This window comes from Vicugna pacos, chromosome 9, assembly GCF_048564905.1.
Source record: "Vicugna pacos chromosome 9, VicPac4, whole genome shotgun sequence".
NCBI classification, from domain to species: Eukaryota; Metazoa; Chordata; class Mammalia; order Artiodactyla; family Camelidae; genus Vicugna; species Vicugna pacos.
This window is the reverse complement of record NC_132995.1, coordinates 17,937,268-17,958,172: the sequence shown is the minus strand read 5'-3', so window position 1 is coordinate 17,958,172 and position 20,905 is coordinate 17,937,268. Positions and strand designations below refer to the sequence as shown.

Below are 20,905 nucleotides of genomic sequence, written 5' to 3'. Positions count from 1 at the left end.
AGTGACACCCCCCCCCAGAGGGTGAGGCGAAGACACTCCATGTTGCACCTCTGCAGTATCCCATCACCTCTCCACCCCCAGCCCCTACCATTTGTTGGACAGGGGCACTGGCTGGGATGGTACTTCGTCCTCATTACCCCATGCAGCTTTCAGGTGCGTCAGTCACGTTGTCTTAAAATTTACGGCCAATGTTTCGTTTGGGGGCTTTTTTGCAGATTATATTCCATCGTGGGTTCTTATAAGATATTGAGTATAATTCCCTGTGCTATATAGTAAATCCTTGTTGCTTACCTCTTTTATGTACAGTAGTTTGTTAATCCCATACTCCTAATTTGTCCCTCTCCCCTCCCCCTCTGCTTTGGTAACCGTAAGTGTATTCAATTAAAATTATAAAATAAAAAAAAAAACCTAAGGCCAGCCGTGTCCTCTCCTGTCCACTCAGCACTAAGAGTACCTTGCTGTCCTCTGCTGCTAGCCCCAGGATCTAGGAAGCCCCTCTGGCCCACCCACCCTACCCAAACCGCTCAGCTCTAACGGGGCCAAGGCCAGTGACGGTGCTGAGAACACCCCACCACCCAGCCCTGCTCCGGCAATAGCTTTCCACTGGATCAGACAAGGAGGCCCCTGCAAGGCGGGCCTGGCTTTTGTGTCTAATTAGCCATCACTCGGCTGTGAGGGCCACTACAGGGCACCCACAAGGCCAGGGGAGCAGCAGGAGCGCCGTGGCGTGTGTCAGAGCCTGTCCGCATCCTCGGAGGGGCTGAGGCAGGCATCCCTGCAGCATCCCCACCAGCCGGCAGGCTCGAGCAGACCAGACAAAGCGTATTATCAGGGGGTGCAATGGAGGAGCTCTGAGGAGAAAGCTGAAAAGTAGCTATCATGTTGGCAGATAAATTCTACACACAATTATTCATTCCTAGCCTCTTGACATGTAGATTAATGAGTTTGATAACCCGGGCTTCTAAGAAGTAGATTCCACTCTGTTCGCAGGCTTTCCCCCCCTCTACCTACAAACAGCACACAGGTCTATGGAGAAAAAACAAATCGATACATTTGCAGTAGCCATCACTGCTTTTGGTGATTGGAGCCCTACGTCAAAAATATGATGTGTGTTCTCAAAACAGCCTCCCCTTCCCAGCCGGGGAGAAGCTGGCAGTACCGGGCAGATGCTGAAGGAGACAGGGGGCCTCAGACCTGGGCCTCACTTGCATTCTGGACCACCTGGCTGGGCAGGGAGCATTTCCCCCTCTGACCCCAAGGGGAAAGGGCTGTTTGTTGATACAGTGGTGTAACCTGCAGCCACACCTTGGGTTGGAGTCCCACTGGACATGGCACTGCCTGTCCCCAGTTGGGCACCAAGACGCCCTCGCCAAGAAGCAGTCCTGTGGGAGAGGGGAGCACACAGGAGCGGGTCATGAACTCATGGCCTCCCTGGGCATTTCATTTAGGAGGGGTGAACCGCACCGAAACTCTAGGTTTTAGTTCCTCCAACCCCAATAAAGTAAGCTCAGGTCCTCGCAAAGAGGAATTGGGTCTACTGTGTGTGTTTATCATCACGATTTGGTTTTGATACCATGATTGCACCCGCACCCCTCAACCAGGAGCGGGTAAAAGTTTGGAGGTGTATTTGGAGTGTCAAGAGAGTGGCCTTGGGTTTCCTCATTAGCCATTTGTCAAAAGCATTTCTAGAGCCACATTTTATTTCCCCTTGATCATCACTGGTGCTAAAAATAATTCTAAAAATTCTTAAAAAAAAAATCTAAAAATAATGCATGCCTTTTGCAGAGGAGAACAAAATAATAAAGGTAGATGTTCCTCCACCCTCCCCCACCTCAATCCCACTAACTAGAGATGGTCACGGCTAAAAAGCTGGTGTCAACTTCCAGCCCTTTCCCTTCACCTTGGCCTGTGCTGAAAGGGGTCAGTGGGGCTGTGATGCCAGCTGCAGGGCAGGTGGAGGGAATACAGAGGAAGGTCTCTCACCTGCTGCTCTGCTGCCCTGCGAGGCGGCCTTGCTCCACCCTTCACTGCCTGGCAAACCCCGTGGGAACCAGAGCAGACAGCAAAAATCTGGACAGAGATCTCCCTGGGTACAACGTAAGCACATTCAATGTCTGCAGGATCTCTGTGGATGCTGGGGGGAAAAGCTATAGAGGGTATTCAGCAAGGCCCCTTCCTTTATCCCACAGAAATAGGACTGAATGGAGCAGAGACCCACCCAGCTCACCAAAACCCAATGGGAGCTTTGATTCTCCACATGGACTCATTTAAGCATTTCTGGAAGGGCAATCGAATTTCAGCCTAACCTCTATCCTGCTTCTAAACAGACAGCTGTAAGCTACCCAAAGAGGGTTAAGAGTCTTTCCCCATCCAAGCCGCATTGAGGAGCAGGCTCCAGGTGTCTCAAACACGCAGCAAGCATCTCGGGGTTAGCATCGCCAGGTTGAGCAAATAAAAATTCAGGAAGCTGGTGAAATTTGAATTTCAGATAAACAACAAATATGTTTTTAGGATAAATATGCATGAGACATCCTTATGCTAAAAAAGTTTCACTATATACTAAATACTAAAATAATACACTAAGAAAATAATTGTTAGTATTAAGATGTCTATAGTCTGTTAGTATGTACGTTAGTACACTATTTGAGACATATGTATACTAAAAAAAAAAAATGCCTGGTTATCTGAAATTCAGATTTAACCAGACATCCTGGGTTTCACCTGGCAATCTCGTTCAGGGTGTCCCTATGAAAGGGCTCAGGACAGAACGTGAGTGGGACCAGAGAGAAGCAAGCGAGAACAGGGCACCCACGCACAGGAGCCCTCCCACCCCTCCATCCAGCCCCTCCTCAAAGACCCAGCCTCTTGAGCCCAGATCACTGGAGGAAGATCTGGCCCCCAGGTCTTGAGCAGGGGAGAAGCCCTCATGTCTGGATTCTGGGGCACTGGATATGAGAGCCTCAACTGGGGTGGTGGGAGGGTAACATCTCAGGCTGGATACCAAGGCAGCACTGCAAGGGACCAGAGCCCAGAGAATTCTTGACCAATCCCTTCCGGCTCCCAGAACACAGAGTCTCAGCTCCTCATCACGATCTGGCTGGGGCTTTTTCTAGAAGACAGTGGAAGTTTGGAGGTCCTCTTCTCCCACCTGGCCTGGCAGCCATCCCAGAATAACACACCATCATGCACTTAGGGGGCGGAGGTGGCGGTGGGGCGGGGTGGGGGGTGGGGGGAGCCAGCTTTCTTCTTTTTTCAAATCAATTATGGCCAGACTGACTCATCCTCTCTAGACCAGAAAGTCTCACATCTTGCTGCTTCTTAATCATATGGAAACCTAAATATAGATACGTCTACAGAAGGACAAGCCTGAGAAAACCGGTGTCCTCGTCCTCCCAGGGGAAAGCTTGATTTTCACCATTTCCTCCTGAACTGCAAGTGCTGGGCGGCCAGTGAGACTGGGTCTGGGACAATGTCCTGGCTGGTGATCCTATCACGGCGGGTGGGGCGGGCACCTGTCAGAGCCACGGCGGTAACTCAGACCCAGCTCCAAGCCGGCTGCTGCGAGGGGGGTCCCACACACACCACGTGCTCCTCTCTGGACAGATCTCCAACATCCATCCCACCACGAGAGCGGCGTAGCGACAAGGACGCAGGCCTCTCTCAGGGGCTTCACAGTAGAATGCCGCTGCCAAAGGCCCTCTCACTGCCATCTGCCCTGGAGCCTCAGCCCAGGCCTGCAGGCTCCAGGGAAGATGCCTGCAGCAGAGTCACGCTGAGCTCCCACCAGTAAAGCCCGGACCCAGGAGCCAGCAGGACCCCTGAGGCATCAGGCTTCCTTCCGTTCTGCATCTGAGTCCACCTTCCCTTCACTCGATTCTGGGAAATAGCACAAAAGATGCCCTTTTGTGCAAAACAGCTCAGTATCCTTCAGGAAGGCTCTTTGGGACCCAAAGGTTCCACCCTCTAGGGTACAGTAGCAAATAGTCACGTTGAAGAGAATACAGATGTAAATGAGACAGCCACCAACGCAGTCCCAACAAACGTTGGTTTGTCCGGAGAGAAATTTTAGAAGAGATAAACGTCATATCAGGTTAGCCACTAAACCCCTTTCCAAAGCACAATGGTCAACTTAAACAGTGAGAATAACGGGTCCTGGGAGCCGGGCCAGCAGCCTAGAGTAAGCAACTGCCCAGACCCCTGCAGCAGACAACCCCCGAGCAGCAGGGCCCGGCACGAGCCTCCTCTGTCTCCACTGCACGCCCAGAACACAACACCCATGTCCTCCTGGCGTCCCTCAGCTGGACGCCAACAACTGGCAGCCCATGGTCCTCCATGCAGCCCACAGGCTTACTCGGTTCGCCCAGTCGTTTGTAAATGTTTGAATTAATTGCTGGTATCATAGGAAAATCCTGATTTCTAGTTTCCCTTGAAAAATCAGAAGCTCTGACAATGTTCGGCCTGGGTCTGCCCAGCTGGCGGGAGCCAGGGAGCAGTTGCCCCGAGACGGGGCACGCACTTGCCACTTCTCCACAGTCCCCAGACGCCCTACTGAGGAGCACCCGGAGGCCCCGCTCATGGCCCCGAGGACCACAACAGGAACACAGGCAACCACTGCCCTCCCCAGTGGTCCCTCCCACCTCTCAGAACCACCATCTAGACACCTTCCTGCCCATAACCACAGGTTCACTCCCCTTTAGATCCCCCAAAACCTAAGACTTACCAGCTATAATCTCAATAGCAGCATCAAATAATAAGATGAACAACTCCAGAGTGTTGGAAACCATCTAGAAAAGAATTTAAAGACAAATCACTTTAGCCAAAACCAGAACCGAGTCGTGCCCAAGGCAACAGTGACTGCATGTCTTATGTGCCCATTTCACAGACTGTGCAACTGAGGTCATGGTCACATTGTCCCCTGATTTTATTCCTCTTAACTTCCAAGATGAATGGCCCACCAAGGTAGGTGGAGGGGAGAGAGGCTTCATCCATGTGTTAAGTGTTGAGGGGGGAAAAAAGAGTTCTGATTGGCTGATTCAGGAATTGGGATTCTGGGCAGAGCTTTACAAAAGGATAATGTATCTTTAAGCCTAGGTGCCCTTCAGGGAATGTATTGGATAAATGTCTTCTGAAAAGCCTGTAAATATTCCATCGCCTCACTGTCATTACTACCATGAAATGATAATGAAGCATGAAAGAAATATAATTCCATATTCAGATGACAGCATTAGCCTCCATAAGCAAACTGAAATATTTATTAGTAAAATGTTCAGTATCTACGCCTGTAATCTAAAAAAAGGACAAAAATGTTTTATAATAAAAAAGAGATTGAATGCAGAGGTAAAATCTGGTTGGCTGATTTTATTGCTTATTATTAAATCCTGGCAAAACAATTATTTTTTTCTTTTCATTAGTAAGACACCCAAATTAAAACTATGCCCTCCGGCTGCAAGGTTTACAGTAGTGATTAAAAACAAGGAATTGTGATGCATGGGGCTTTTGACAATGGCATAATCAAATTCATTCATATTGTTCAATCTTTCACTGACAAATATTTTTACAGTGAAATATACCAAACAAAGAATCACATACAACAACTATCAATACAGAGAAATTAGGAAACCTTGTTATTATTTAAATAGTGAAGTGATACAACGTTGCCATAATCTTGAATACAAACATTAGAGTGTAGTTAATTAGGGTAATTATTGCCTAAATTGTGCTTAATTGTCTTATACTGAATAGGATGTGTGAATGAAGCTTTTGGAGCTTTATACAGTATGTAAGTGCCGCCGAACTATTTAGTTATAATTTAATAAGTTTTGATGGTATTTCCTATAAGTCAGGAAATACATCTGAATACAAGCTGGGAGATAAACAGGAGCATGGGACTTGACCTCTGATTCACCTTATTGAAAAAGAGGCGTCAGAGAGTCATTTAGTAGAGCAGCGTCACAGAGCGCTCCCCTACACGGAGCACATTTCTTTAAGGAAAGGGGAGAGGAAAAAAAAAATCAGGGTCTTTGAAGTGAATGAAAAATTAGAAATTCAAGTGACCACGATCAATTCTGAAACACTGCACAAAATTAATTACAGTTTTGCATCAGAAGCAAGAATGTAGATTTCAGACAGTTGGTGTCATTTATCTCGAGCTGCACAATATACAAGGCGATTAAAAAGCCAAATCTGTCCCCACCTCCCAAGTCTAAGGCCTCTCAGAGGCTGTGAAGTACAAATGATTAACTCCAAATTATGCATGGGATTGTGCGGACGCTTCAGCTTGAATGGAGTGTGTGGCAAGTCGCAAGAGCTGGAGAGGGACAGATTTTGCGGCTCTTTATCAAAATCCAGTCTGGCCACCACTGACGGACTCCAGATAAATTGCACAGAGATCTAGACAGCGGTTGCAGAAAGCTTGCTCGGCAAAATCCAAATCTCTAATTTCTATCTGTTTTTAATTGCTCGCCTTAAATTTGCATTTTTATACAATTGGTTTCGGGGATTTATTCTATTCCAGAGGCTACTCTGACCAAATTGCTTCCCATTTCACATGGAGTTGCAGGACCCTGTCTTAGGAAGGGAGGAAGGTCTGGCTTTGTAATCACCTCTAACAAGCAAGCTCAGTGTCCAAAATCCACTTCAGCTAGGGAGGTCCCCTGCCCTCATGGGCCCTCAGGACTAGCAAAAGAAGCCATCAGTGTCCAGGAAGCACACAGATGCCCCAACCCTTTGTCCCCAGCAGAAGCTCAATGAGCAAACATCCCACAAAGAAATCAAGCCACACCCTCCCTCTGTCCCTCCCTCCCCTCTGGGGCCCTGCTCTCATTAGCCCCTCTTTGGAAAAGGCAGGACGTACATGTGTTCAAAATACATCTTATTCTGTTGTCAAAACTAACTCAGTATTAGAAAGGCTGACAGATTTTCCCCGACTCCAAGAAACCACACATGGTGTGTCACACACACACACATCCGCACGTGCACACGCAAGCTGGGTGCCTGCTTCATTTAACCCTGCATTCGTAACCAACTTATTAATAACGCAAGAGATTGCCAAGCAAAAAACTGTCATTTTAAGATTTGTAGATTGAGCCTCCCATAATGAACTTTTAGATTCTGAGCAACTGACTCTGGGTCCTGGTGAAACCCCAGCTGCCCTCAACCTGATTTAACCCAGGTCCTCCTCTTGCACGCCTCTGCCGAATCCCCTCAAACCTGCCCCGTGGGATGTCTTGAACACATCTGGCGACATCCCATCACAGAAGCTTCTCTTTATTCCACTCTTTCATCTAGGGAAGTCTGTTTATCCCAATGTCCTGAGATGCAAGTGGCTGCTGGGTCCAGGGAGGTCACACAGTGGGGAAAAAGACTAGATGTGAGAAAAGACCACTTCCCATTTCCCCCTTTGGGTAGAGACATGGAAACAGAGAGTTCTTCAACTCCTGGAGGAAAAACAACAATGTGAGCACAATTTAAACAGCAACTGACCCCCGGCCCCAGTGCCACGGATACTAGGGAGTGGTGGGGACTGTGGCTAACTTTATACACACGGTCCCTCTGAAGGGGGCAGCTGTATCTCTGCTCAAATAGATGTTGCCATGAAGACAAACTGCTCCATGTGGCCAGATATTCTGAAATTTTTTTGTAATCTGGATTGTTTCAGAGAATTCCTTCATTTTTTTCACATTGATTCATATTTTTAAAGTAAATAAAAGAACCATTCTGCCAGCTGAATAAAAGCGCTTCTGATGGTCAAATCACAGCCCCCAACTGGTGATTTTAGGTCTGTACATTTTATAGATATAGGCATTGAATAGTTGTATAGGATACATCTCAAGATTTTAAAGGGCAGATCACCCCCTCAACCGCCCAGTGACAGTCAGAAGGACGCTGGAGCAGCAGCCCCTGGATTCCTCCCTCTGCTGCACTAACCAACCACTCCCCAACAGCCCCATCCAACAGGGACCACCAGTGCTCATAACCTTGGATAATTTGTGGGCTTTAGCCCAACTCAGGGTCCATCCCCAAGTGGCTTTCAGGTTCTGGAACCAGCTTTGATTCACCTTTTTTTCCCCTGAGTCCTTAGACTGTTAGAAAAGTTAAAAAAAAAAAAACACCCAAAAGCATGAGCCCAAGACGTGGACTCCAGTATGCTGGCTCGGCCACCCCGATCCCTGCTGCTGCAGGCTGGCCCTTCCCTGCTGTACGCAAGCCCGGGCTTCTCCCCCTGCGCTCCTGCTGGCGGGACTGTGTTCCCTCTCTAGGGAGGCCTTCCCATGGCCGTGAGCAGCTCAGCAGCACCCCTTGGAGAAAGAAAGATGTGCTCAGCCACAGCGGGGTGCCCTCAAGCTGCCTCTTGCCAGTGCCCATCAGTAGCCCTTATAGAGCGAGGAGGAGGCAGGGAAGGTCCTGTGCTGGGTCTCCAACCAAAGGCCTCCGCAAAGCAACGGATAACTCACTGCTGATCATTGGCCAAGAAAATACTCAGCTCGCACACCCTCGCACAGCTTCTCCCAGTCCGGGCTCTCCTAACTGTCAAGGCCACGACAGCAACCACATGAGTCCGTGATAGCACCTTGCTCTTACATTGAACGATTTTTGCTCCACTTTGTGGTGAAGGAGGTGTGGCCTGAACGTAGATTTAGAAGCACATGGCAGCCGTAGCGCCTCGGGCAGGTTACGTGAGCTCAGCGTGTCTGCTGGTGCATCCAGAAAGACAGTTTGTACCACCTGCCTTACAGGTGCTGGAAGAATTACATTTGTTGTTCCAAGATGTCAAATCATCATGTAAACACCAAGGATGAGTCTTTTCCTTTTGTAGGATTATGTGGCTGTGGCGACAATGCACAGTGACTGGGTTCAGGAAAAACTTTCACTCTAGGATAGCAATGCGATGCACCTTTGAAATGAAATTGGTGAGAATTTTTTTTTCTAAGAAACTCACTCTGTAGTAATTTTAAGGTGCACTCAGTAGGCCCCAGGGAAGACATCAGAAACTCATGTATGGTTCGTGCTCTCAAGAAGCTTCTAATCTATTTCCAGTGCAGAGATGTTGGTGGGATAAAGTGGCTGTGAGGTCCAGGCACCTGGAAGTCAGGCCCCACCAGCTGGCGCCACTGTCCTTACTTCCTCAGCTCTGGGAAACAGTTTCCCAGAGGCTCATACCAGAACCAAAAAAGGAGAACTGTTATTTTTGATGCTTATGTAATTTGAATCTCCTGAAAATAAACAGTTAGCTTCCTAAAGGCAAGGAGAGACCCAGGCAGAGGTCTTTTTGCCTTTTCACCCCAAGGTGGCTTGAGTGGGGAAAGATTCTCCGCGAGTTTGCTGCTCTAAGCCGAGTCCACCACCAGGATGGCTGTGCCAAACAAATGAGATGACATTTGACAAAGGGTCTTATAAAGGATTCCTAGTCCTATAAACTATTCCAGAATTGTCTTCATCAAAGGGATTACAGTCTATAAACTCAGAGTATTAGAGAAAAAACAGAAAGGTGGGCTTTGGGAGAGCTGTCAATCAGAGAGCTCAGGGTCTAACAACTTAGGAAACCGTTCTTCATAATCTCACAAGTTTGAGTGAGTTCGGGCAATATTTATCTATAACATTTTTTTACTCTGCGTCATGATTTAAGCTGCAAGAATTTGCTGCGTGAAATTAACACAATGTCTATCTTGCCATTGATTACATGAAATTACAACCACCAACGTTCACACTGATACCTCCCAATTACCGCTCCTGGTGGGCCAGGATGCCAGAGATTAACTTAAATAACCAACATACCCTGCCACGGAAGAGACCAGCGCCCGGTTCACCCTCTCAGCAATATGACTTGTAGTTTCAGAATCAGGGAGTGGCCTTACAACGAGGAAATGAAGGATCAGAGACATGGAGGGACTCACAGTAAGTTAGTGACCTAAGACTAGAACGCCCATCTAGAGCTCACTCTCTTTTCCCCCGAGGTAGGGGAGCCTCTCTACTGACACTTGAATACCTTCTCCGTGTTCACAGGGGAGCTGTCCTAGACCTCGGAGAAGGGAAAGTTCAGCCATTCTCCAGCCTGAGGGCAGTCCTTACCTGACTGTGACTGAGTTCCCCATCAACTCCACCCTAAGGATGGGATGGGTCTTGTTAGAGAGCAAGTGCACGTTGGAGGCATTCCTGAGTCATCTGCAGGGCTAGAAGGGGTAAACCCATGTGGAATATTCTCAAAGCCTTCAGGAAAACATGGGTGAAACAGATCTCAAATTATAGGAAAATTTTCCTGAGCATACCTGTTGAGAGCATGTACATTTGGTGGTCTCCGAAAATTTCCAGAAAAGGGGAGACCCCATTTAAATTATAAAGAGATGCCCAGAGACCAAGTTCATGGGGTATTTTTCATTGACCCTGTCTTTGCCAATGTACCCGAGAGAGACTCTGGCAATGACAATGCAGACAGGATGATTTCCATTTCAAAAGAGCTACTGGATACCTCACAACTCAAAGCTTAGTCTTCTAAGAAAATACAGTAAGAGTCAAGTAAGTTTCATTAGAAAAGAGAACGATCCCGGGATCACAGTAGGCCACTACCGATGATGAGTCAGGATTGTGAAGCAAAATGGAAAAAAAATGAACCCTGGAGTCAGAACTCCCTTCTCTGCAGCTGACCTTGGACAGTGTTCTCCTTAAATCTCAGTTTTCTCAGCTACAAAATGAGGGCTGAATGATACCTCTTCTATCTTTCTCACAAAGTTGGTTTGGAGGCTCAAAAGAGAGACAGCAGACAACAGCATTTGAAAAGCCTAAGGTACTACACAAGCCACAGGGGATGCCACTGAGCTGCTGGCCCTGGGGACCAGCAAAGTTACAGTTGGTTTGGAGGCTCAAAAGAGAGACAGCAGACAACAGCATCTGAAAAGCCTAAGGTACTACACAAGCCACAGGGGATGCCACTGAGCTGCTGGCCCTGGGGACCAGCAAAGTTACAGACTTGATTCCCCTTAACATGATTTTGTACATTTTTAAGGAGAAAATTAAGACTGTTCCCAAGGTGGAATTTTTCCATATTGCCTCTTCTTCCCTTAAACACAGGAACCACATGAATAACTGTGGTGTCAATAATAATATCAATTAATATTAGAGAGCTCACTCCAAGCCCACACATGGAGAGAGATTACTTCTGCAAGTCAGCATAAATTAAAGGGTTAGATTAGAGGCCCAGCCAAGGGAAGAACTGGGGAAAGGAGAGAGTGGGCCTTACTGTCTGACCCACAGCCCTCCCCTACCCTGGAGGGTGAAAATCCACATGGAAAACTGAAGTGCCACAGCCAAGCGCCAGCCCATCTCCAGACACACAAGTGAGGCCCACTTAGACCATCAGCTGCCCCATAAAGTGCCAGCTCACTGTGGATGTACAAGGAAGCCCAGCAGAAACCGAAACAGCTGGCCCAGACAGGACGATTGCTCAGCAACCCAAAGAATGGTATTTTCTCAAAGTCGCTGTTTTGAGGTGGTTTGTTACGCAGCTGAGACACTGAGCAGACAATTGCATTTTACAGGTGAAGAGATGGGGCCCAGAAGAACATCTTCTTCTCCCATCTGCAGCCTCAGCCCATCTGATCCATCCGTCTTTCAGCCTGCAGAGCATCAGTTCCAAGTTCAAAACTTACCATGTCTCTGCCTCCTGGGAGCCTTGCATGACTCTTCTGCCTCCCAAAGAATTGCCCAAACTCCGCCTCACCTCTCGGTCCTGGGCCCAACCTTCCATCCATGTCTCTCCAGGTGAGTCTCCAGCAGGGGTTCTCAGCCACTGTCACTGGTTCTCCAAGGACAAAGGCTGCCAAGCCTGGTGCTATCTCGGGGGAACAAAGCTCCAGGGAGACCAAGGTGGCTGACCCTCCTCTGGGCTGGCATGCTTGTCTTCCATCACTTAGCGTCTGCTCTGTCCTTAGAGCTCAGTCCCCAGAGATCGGAGGCCTCTTCCTCACCTTGGGACACCCCACAGGGCCTGGCATAAGGTCTCAGATTCCCTGGATGCTGGTAAGAGTTTGTTGTGGCTACCGCAGAATTCCCTTCACTGGTAGTGATGCCTAATAACCCTAGCAGGTGTGACACGGGGAGGATTCCAAATCTGTGATGGAATGGAGAGAACCTTGGGAACAAGTCTTTGCTTGCCACCTTGTGATCAGGGGCAGGTTGTCTAGAAGCCCAGTGTCCTGGTTTCCTCGTTTGATGAAGGAAGTGGGTGAATCCTGTCCAGTCCGCAGGCACGCTGGCTGTGTGAGTGATAAGTAATGTAGGTTTACCTATACCACGGCTCACCTGAGCAGCCGACCCCTTAGCGTGCTCCCCGCCCCTTCCACCGAGGAACAGCAATGCCCAACCCTCACAGCCCCGCCTGGGCCACTGGCAGCACGAGCTGCACATGTCCACGGGTCCCACCCCACCTTCCTCCACTTCCCGTCCCGCTGGGAAAGCCCACCCCAGCATCCCTGGTGAGGCAAACGCACCGTATCTCTCTGCTTCTTGGATTTTATTTCAGAAGTCTGCAGGAGCCAGCCCCCAGAATACAGGCGGCTTCTCTTACCCACCGTCTTTTGCAAAGAGCCCTCTCCCCGCCCAAGTCTGGGGGAATCAGAGATTCTGCCAAATCGCCTCATTTCATGGATCCCGACAGTTCTTAAAACCAAATCTCTGCTCATTGGGATCCTTAAAAACAGAAGGTCTGCCCTAGATGCAGTCTGTCCACCTGCGTGGCACCGATGGCAGCGCCACCCAGAAAGTGGGGGTTAAAGGCAGTGCCTCCCAGCCCTGCCTTCACTCTGTGTGGGCAGCCCCTGCCCCCAGGCTCCGTTTCCTAGACCTTCCGCCACACGCTTGGTGGTGACACAGGAGGAGCTGCTTTAGAGAAATGAAAACGCAATTGTCTGGCCAATAAGAAGCATTCCTGGATGTAATCCCTGTAATAGATTTTTAAATTCTCTGTGCTGACACACTGTTATGTGTTCACGGTTATTATCTGTCCACTTCCAAACCTGAAGAGGTTAGATTGTTTAAAGATTTGTTAGCTATGAACTGCTTAAAGAAGGCAAAGCAGAAACTCCTGGCTAATTGAAAAATAGCATTTTATCAGATTCTCCTCTGATACGATATGGTAATGGCCGTACTTAGAGTCCTCTCAATACTTCAGTAAGTGGTGAAATTAAAAAAAAAATAACATCTTCAGGGCTTTGCAGAAAATGCGGCTGTTACCAATTTATACTGCTTTTTTAACCATTATTTTCGTATATTTCCCACAATGCCTCGGATCAGAAGCAAACAGAAACTGAGTGATTACCCCAAAGTGTGCTAGATGAACTGGAAAAAGTCTATTCAAACAAAGCTCATTAGTTCTGATACCTCCAGGGCGATGACAAATTAAGCGGCTGGTGAGTGTGCTCGCAGACAAAAGGAAGATGCCGAAACCGGGGCTGAGCTAGGCACGGTGTCAATAAATTCCCCTGAAAAAGGTAAAAATTACAATTGGAGCTAAAATGGAATCCCTTTAAGGAGCGTGTACAAAATAGATCATCCCTTCTTTCTTAAGTACATTTGTGAAGCCGCCTCTGATGAATTATTGCAGCCCGGGAAGTGGCCCCTGGAGAGGGGTGGCCGGCCAGGTGCACATCGGTCCTCAAGCCTCTGCGAAGACTTGGCCCTGCCCAGAGGAGGGTGGTTCCAAACGCCCGCAAAGCAGAGCGCACACTTTCAAAGCCGCAGGGCCGGCCGGGGAGCCAGCTGACCCGCCGGGTTCCAGGAGGCAGCCGCCCAGCTTCGAAGGGCTCCAAGACCTTACGATAACCTTGGGTTCCCAGCCAAAAGAGAAGCGGTGGTTAGAACCACGGCTTTCTGTCTTCCCGGTTTGTGAATCCATCAATGGGAAGAATCTGAGACAATTCAGACTGTCATGTACTCACACTGAATCTGGCACATAGAAGCTTTCATCCTTATTCACTGACTAAAGGAAGGGAGAACACGCAAGGCCTTCAGCGAGGGCCCCCTGACGAGGAAGTCAGGGTATGGAGACTGGGCGCAGATTCTCAAGACTGTACTTGGGGTTTCCGGAGCACGTGCGCGGCCGGCAGCCACACAGGCCCTCCTGACTCAGGCGTTCGTGGGAGCCACACAATGCATTTTGATCTCACTGGCAGGATTTCTGTGCCACAGAGCATCAGGGTTTAACAGTAATTCCCAGACCAATGAAGTGGGGAGAACCCTCAGAGAGCACCCAGTCCCCACGTCAAACACCAGAAGCCCGAGGGCCAAATCTGACCCACAGACTTTGTGCCCTGCCACGCGGGGCCACCTTTCCTTTGTACTTATAACATTTGCCACTTAAAAATGTGGAGGTTTCTCGTCCATGTTCAAATTCCCAACTTCTTTGAAAACTTGAAAGATCTGGCCAGCTTGGGCCCGGATTGCCTCACGGCACAGATGGTCAGAATGGAACCACTATTGTCCCATTAACAAGGATGCCCACCCCAGTGTCCCAGCCCCTCCCAGCCCACTGCACCCAGGTATCCTACCAACCTGGCCCCTGCAGGCATCTGAGTTCACAGCCTCTGGTCCATCGATCATCAGTCTAGTAGACATGGGGAAAATAAGACCCAGAAACAGGGGGTGGGTTCCAGGACCTGCAGAGTGTGCCCATGGCAGTGCCAAGATTAGATGCCAAGTTTGAGCATTCTCAGTGCCAGGTTCAACGGAGCCATCCACCTCCCCCACCCATCCCCGGCAGAGTGAATTTTTCCTTCTTTTGTTCTTTCTTCTGTGCCTTGTTCATCTCTCTCTCAATGTCCTATCCAGCCATCCACCCAGGCAGGCAGGTGCCAGACTTTGGGCCAGATGCTGTCATGCAATCACCTGTTTGCAGTTCTGTCTCCACCACTAGACTGTGAGCGATTCGAGGGCAGGAGAACTGTGGTAACTGTCTCCATCTGCCTTGCCTAGGACACAGAAGATCCTCACCAAAATCTTGTGTCCCTTTCGTCACACAGTCTCATGGCATCCTTCAAGTTCTGGGTCCCAAATCTTGATGGATGCGTGAAGTAACTTGGGTATGTAGCTCAAGACCACCATGACCACCAGTCTCTTCTTCAACTCTTGACTCATCACCAACTTCAAGCCCCACTTCTGATGCAGACCTCCATATTCTGGCTTTCCTTAAGTTTACTGAAGTTTACCAAGAGAAGCCTTATCTGTGATAAGTTTGTACCAACATCACCCATTTAGGAATCTAGCAGGCTGGACACATAGGGCCCATATCTTCTAGAAAGAGGGTCCTGCCCCTCATTAAGAAACACAGTTAAACCCTGCAAACCCCCACTCTAATCCAATTTACGTTCTGCTCCTCAAAGCAAATACTAGTGAATAGCCCAGCACAGAGACCCCAGAGCTTCAAAATACTTGGGGGCTCCAGAAATACAGCAGACACGCCCCAGTGCGCATCACTGGCAAAATGCAAGCGGAGAAGCGGCAGGGCTGGCCCCAGGAGGGCCCCGGGAGAGCCCTGGCATGGCCAGGACTGAGCACTTCTTGAGAAGCTAGTTCTTCCTTCTGCTCAGCTCCTTCTCTGCAAATCCACCCATCAGCCGGGCAGGATCTTGGAAATGTGGATAGTTTTTTCATTGCATGAATAACAGATGCTCATTCTTAAGAAAGGTGCACATACGGACAAGCAAAATGAAACCACCCATAATTCCACCGTCCACCTAAGCCAGCACCACCCTTGGTGTTTTGGTGTGATCCTCAGCTGGCTCCTTCTCAGGGAGCTTGGTGTTTTGGGGTGCCTGGAGCCCAATCCTTGAGCCTCACCTCCTCTCATTACGCTGACACCCTTGGCACTCCCTCCAGCCCCACAGTTCCAAATACCAGTGTTCGGCTGTCCACTCCAAGGGGACAACTCAGCCCACCCCTCTCCCCAACCCCAGCACCGAGCTCCCACTGCTCAGTCGTCACCACTTGGACAGCCTTCCAATGTCTCGAACTTTACATGTCCAAAAACGTCCTTCCAGGCCTCTGCAGGTAAAAGCAGGACTGGTACCTTACTCACCTCACCTGAATCCCAGCTGTCTCCCACCTTGTCTTTATTTAGAATTCTGACACTCATTCATCACGAGTTCCTGCATTAATTTTGACTTTTTAAGTACTGCGTCCAAATACAATTCAGCTTGATTGCCACGTTTGTTGGCACGCCCTTAAATTTTGCTCCTGAGGTGAGACCCTCACTTGCCTGACCCCAGCCCCCGACCCCCGCCTTGGTCGCCACTGCAAACAACAGCCGAGCCACACACCTCGTGTTACTGGCAACTCTGACCACTTGCAGACTTGCAGGAAACAGCTCACCTCTGGGTACGGGGCTGGTGTGGTGAGAAGCTGCCCACAGTGCAAATCAGAGGATGCGGCGCAGAAACGTCGGAGGCATGCCACCCAGGGGATGAACTTTGACCAGAGGGAAACAGGAGGTGGGAGCGGGCCAAGCACACAAATTCCCTCTTTCATTCCCCACCTTCCCCCCACCCCCTCAACTACTCTGAGACAGAGTTTCCATGCACGGCCCATCTGGAGAAGACCGCAGAGCCAAGCAGAGCCACCTGCCGGGCCACCTGCTGCGTCTGTCCCGTCACCATGCAGGACCGCGCACGGCTTCCCGTCCCTCCTTGCTTCACTCCCTTCCTCGCCCTCTCTGCCCACAGTCTGCACCTCCCAGATCAAGCATCAGCACTTCAATCCTTGCCTCAAGTCCTGTATTCTAGACAGCTGGGCTTACGGCAGGTTTGCTTCTGGGTTTCGTGTTTTGTTACCTTGATCTGTTTTGTGGCTTTAACATGCATCTGAATTTCTAATACAAATTCTCCGTCTCTCTTTTTTTTTCTCTCCCAGAAATGTCCTTGCCTATGATTACTCCTTGAATCATCCAAATGAACTTTCCCAGAAGTTAAATTCTGGGGGAAAGAGATGCCTTTCTATTTTTCAAATCGTCTTCACGTTGATGATCTTTTTCCAAATCCAACACAATATTTATGAACAGTTTGGATGTAAGCATGGATGTGGGCTCTCTGTGACCCCAAGGAATGATACTCTAGCTGGGGCGCAAAAGAGAATAACAAACTCCCTTTGTGTAAGCCCTCGGGGTAGATGGCCATCTCCCTGGTTTGCCTCCAGAAGTCCCAGAACTTCCTGAGAGGAACAGCTCGGGGGAGCCCTGGTCCCCCTCACCCCCAAGCCCCTCATCTGGGCACTCCCCAGCCTGGAAGAGTAATGCCTGCAAAAGCAGTGAGCACCAGGGGGGCGGGGGAATGTCAGGGGAGGCTCCATGAGGAACAGAGAAGCTGCAAGGAAATGAGGAAAGTGAACATCATCCCCAAGAAACAGAGCCTCTGTGGGAGATTCCAAAAGCAACTGGAAGTGGACTGCAGAGAGGACCTGGAAGCATCCAGACCCCAGTGGGCGGGGAGTGCATACAGTAGGCACTCATCTGTGCTGGGCATGCACAGCTGGTGCTCAGCCATGGCTTCCTGTCCTGTGAGTGCTTACTCGGGTCCCCTCAGAATGTTGCCCTTAACTCCCCGCTCAGTGGCCCTGGGGTGGGCAGAGCCCTCAGCTTGTCCCACACACTGTGTGGTGGCCTGTGTCTCCCAGCCAAAGGGTTCCAGGGAGAGGGCGCAAAGCCAGGACAGCAGTGCCCCACCCTTGTTTTGCAGGATTTTTTACATTATCCTCAAATGTTCAATTTTCTTGAACTTCTCAAAACAAAATTTGACCTGAAAATACTCGCCCTTTCTGTGCCAGCGGTCTGTGTGCTTCTTAAAAATTCTTCAGTCAAAAGCAATTCCCAGGACCACAATGTGCCGTCCACCCAGTCCTATGCACCAGACTCATCATGGGTGCCACCTCTGAGAGATGCGTGACCCAGCTCCCCTCTGTGGGTGGGGACGTCTCCGTGCATCTGAGCAGTTATCACAGTTCCGTGGAACATCATGGGTGCTTTAGTGAGTGAATGAGTGAGTAAATTAATATGAACAAGGGAGCAGACTCTGAGCCAGTGGTGTCACGTGAACAGAGTGTCATCACCTGCAGGTGATGTTTGGAGGGAGGAGAAGGGGGAGCCACAGTTGGAGCACAGCGTCTTCACCCAATACCCTGTTCCACTGCCCGGAGCCCAGGACATCCCGTATCGTCCAAGGAGCAGTGTGAAATGATGAAACCGTGATTGCTCAGAAGACAAATGCGTGTGTATGTGCAAGGGGAGGGGACAGGTTCTTGGAACTAGACTTTTTGAATCCTCTGGAAGATTCTGATTTGGACATTTCAGGGAGTTGGGAAGGCCTTTGCAAAAGCATGAGGCTAGAGCCATCGGTGTGTTTGAGCCTGCAGACTGGTCTGATGTAACTGCATACCATGGGGCCAGAGGGGAAAGGGGGTAGCCAAGGGGGAAAGAATGGGTGGAGGAATGGACAACCTTGAATGCTGGCAGCAAGGAGGGGGCCTCTGAAGATATTCTGAGCCCCCAACACTACCCCCAGGAAAAAGACTCAGAGAGGTTCTACATCCATCAAATATTGGCGATACACTTCCCAAGGGCCAGGCGGTGGCAACAACACACAAGAGAGATGAGGTGTCTGCCCTCGTGCAGCTGACACTCTGATGGGAAGATAAAGCCTTCTGGCCATAAGAGCTTTGAAGAAATGCAACATTTGCACTGTGATGAAACAAAAGCAAGCCATCAGGAAGTCAAGACCCAAATGACAAACTGCATTTCGCGAGCAAGCAGAAAACCCTAAAGCAAACTCTAAAGTCCAAATTTAAGGAACCAAAAGGTCAGTGGCTGGAGGCTCCAAGCATCATGGAAGGTGACGTGGCATCAGAAGTCAGGCCAGTCTGCGTCACAGAGGGCCATGGAGTTTGTGATGAGAGGTTAGGGGTTTATATAACGCAACGGGGAGCCACTGGAAGGGTTCAGGCAGGGAAGTGCAGGACTAGATTTCTGGTTAAACAATCACTCTCTCTCCCACATGAAAACACAGGGAGAAGGCGGCCATCTGCAAGCTGGGAAGAGAGCCCTCACCAGAACCTGACCCCACGGGCACCCTGATCTCAAGACTTCTCGCCTCCACAGCTGCAAGAAAATTCATTTCTGTTCTTTAAGCCACTCGGTGTGTGGTACTTTGTAATGGGAGCCCAAGCTGACCAACACAGGAGTCCTACTGCAATACTGCACTTTGACCTCTTCTGCCCTCTTCCACGGCATGCCACGCAGTGCTGAGGGCCGAGAGGTGTCCAATTTTCAGGGAGTGTCAAACGCCACAGAAGTCAACAACCCTGGCCCACACTGCACACCCTGTGAAGGGGACCTTCTCACCCTTCCCAGCTCTAGTGCCAACTCGTTCATGGGCTTCATTATAATCCCCATCATTCTGCAGGATCCAAAAGCTCCCACAAGCTTCTCCTAAAATAGAAAAAAAAAAAAGAGAGAGAGAGAGAGAGAGAAGAGAAAAACACCTTCACCAAAGGCCTGAGAGGAAGGTACAAGTGGTCTCAGATACTCCAGACGAGCTCACGCAGGGCGATGTCAAGACTGTAACTCTTGCAGCTTTGAGTCACACAGTCTGGCCATGCACACCACGCTGATTGCTGGGCTGGTTTTTTTCTCTTTTTTTTGTCCTTTGATGTGGCAATCCACCAACATTCATACCCACGTGTGTAAGGCACATGAATAAAAGATGAAACCACCACGGAGGAGAGCAGATCTGCCTCGGAGTTTAGACTCTAAGAGGTGGTCCTGCAACACCCGCTGTGACTCAGGCCAGCCACGATTCCAGTGCAAGACCCAAGAATTTCCTGACCTTCCCAGGGCTCTGCAGGATGCAGGGCTTCACTGGCTCTCGCTTCTCAGGTCTGATACCTTGTCGTGGGTGGGCGTGTGGACAAGAGAGCTGATGACAGAGGGCTGACCAGTTGTCCCCAGGAGGCGACTCCATTTCCATCTCCTCTCCCTTCTGTATCCTTGCCAGCTCCTGACAGCAAGAATCACCACTGACCCGGACACTGCCTTGCCTTCAAGGAGCCTCCAGGTTGTAAGAAGGACAGGTGGCAACATGAAAGCTAAAGAAAGGAGCAAGAAGTCTGAGGGCCCAAATAAAGAAAAGATCAAAGTTGTGGTAAAGATATACAATACAACGCTACTAGCCATCAAAAAAAAAAAAAAGATAAAATACTGCCATTTGCAGCAACATGGATGGACCTGGAGATCGTCATACGAAGTGAAGTAAGCCAGAAAGAGAAAGAAAAATACCATATGATATCACTCATTCATGTGTGGAATCTAAAGACAAAAACAAAAACAAAGGGACACAAATGAACTTATTTACAAAACAGGGACAGACTCACAGACATAGAAAACAAATTAATGGTTACCAGGGGAAAGGGAGTGGGGAGGGATAAACTGGGAGCTCAGGATTTGCAGATACGAACTATCATACATAAAACAGATAAAACAAGGTCCTACTGTACAGCACAGGGAACTATATTCAATATCTTGTAATAGCCTATAACAAAAAAGAATACAAAAAGGAATATATATGTGTATAAATAATCACTATGCTGTACACCAGAAATTAACACAATGTAAGTTGACTATACTTCAATAAAAAAATTTTAAAATAAAGATCAGCAAGGGGAACACAAGAGGGCCTCAGGAGAGGATAGTCTGTGCACTGGCCCTTGAAGATTAAGCTGGATTTCTACAGGTGGGAATTAATCTCTGTCCCTTTTCTCTGCCCCATTTCTTCCTTCACTGCCTGGGTAGCTCCAGGCCTGCCTGACGGACAGTGGCTGTGGTCACTTGAACCCTTGACCTTCTCGATCGTTGTCGTGGATGGTTGCATGAGCTCAA

At 49.2% G+C, this 20,905-nt stretch overlaps 1 long non-coding RNA gene across 1 annotated transcript in view; it reads right to left on the bottom strand.

The window, feature by feature from the left end:
* The window catches only part of LOC140698441 (uncharacterized), a 77,902-nt gene extending 65,716 nt beyond the window's left edge, over positions 1-12,186 (bottom strand). The window contains exons 1-2 of the long non-coding RNA XR_012076228.1: positions 11,961-12,186; positions 4,721-4,784 (exon numbers count right to left, since the gene is read on the bottom strand). This is a non-coding gene — a long non-coding RNA (uncharacterized lncRNA). The remainder of the gene's footprint in view (positions 1-4,720; positions 4,785-11,960) is intronic.
* Positions 12,187-20,905: the final 8,719 nt, after the last annotated feature.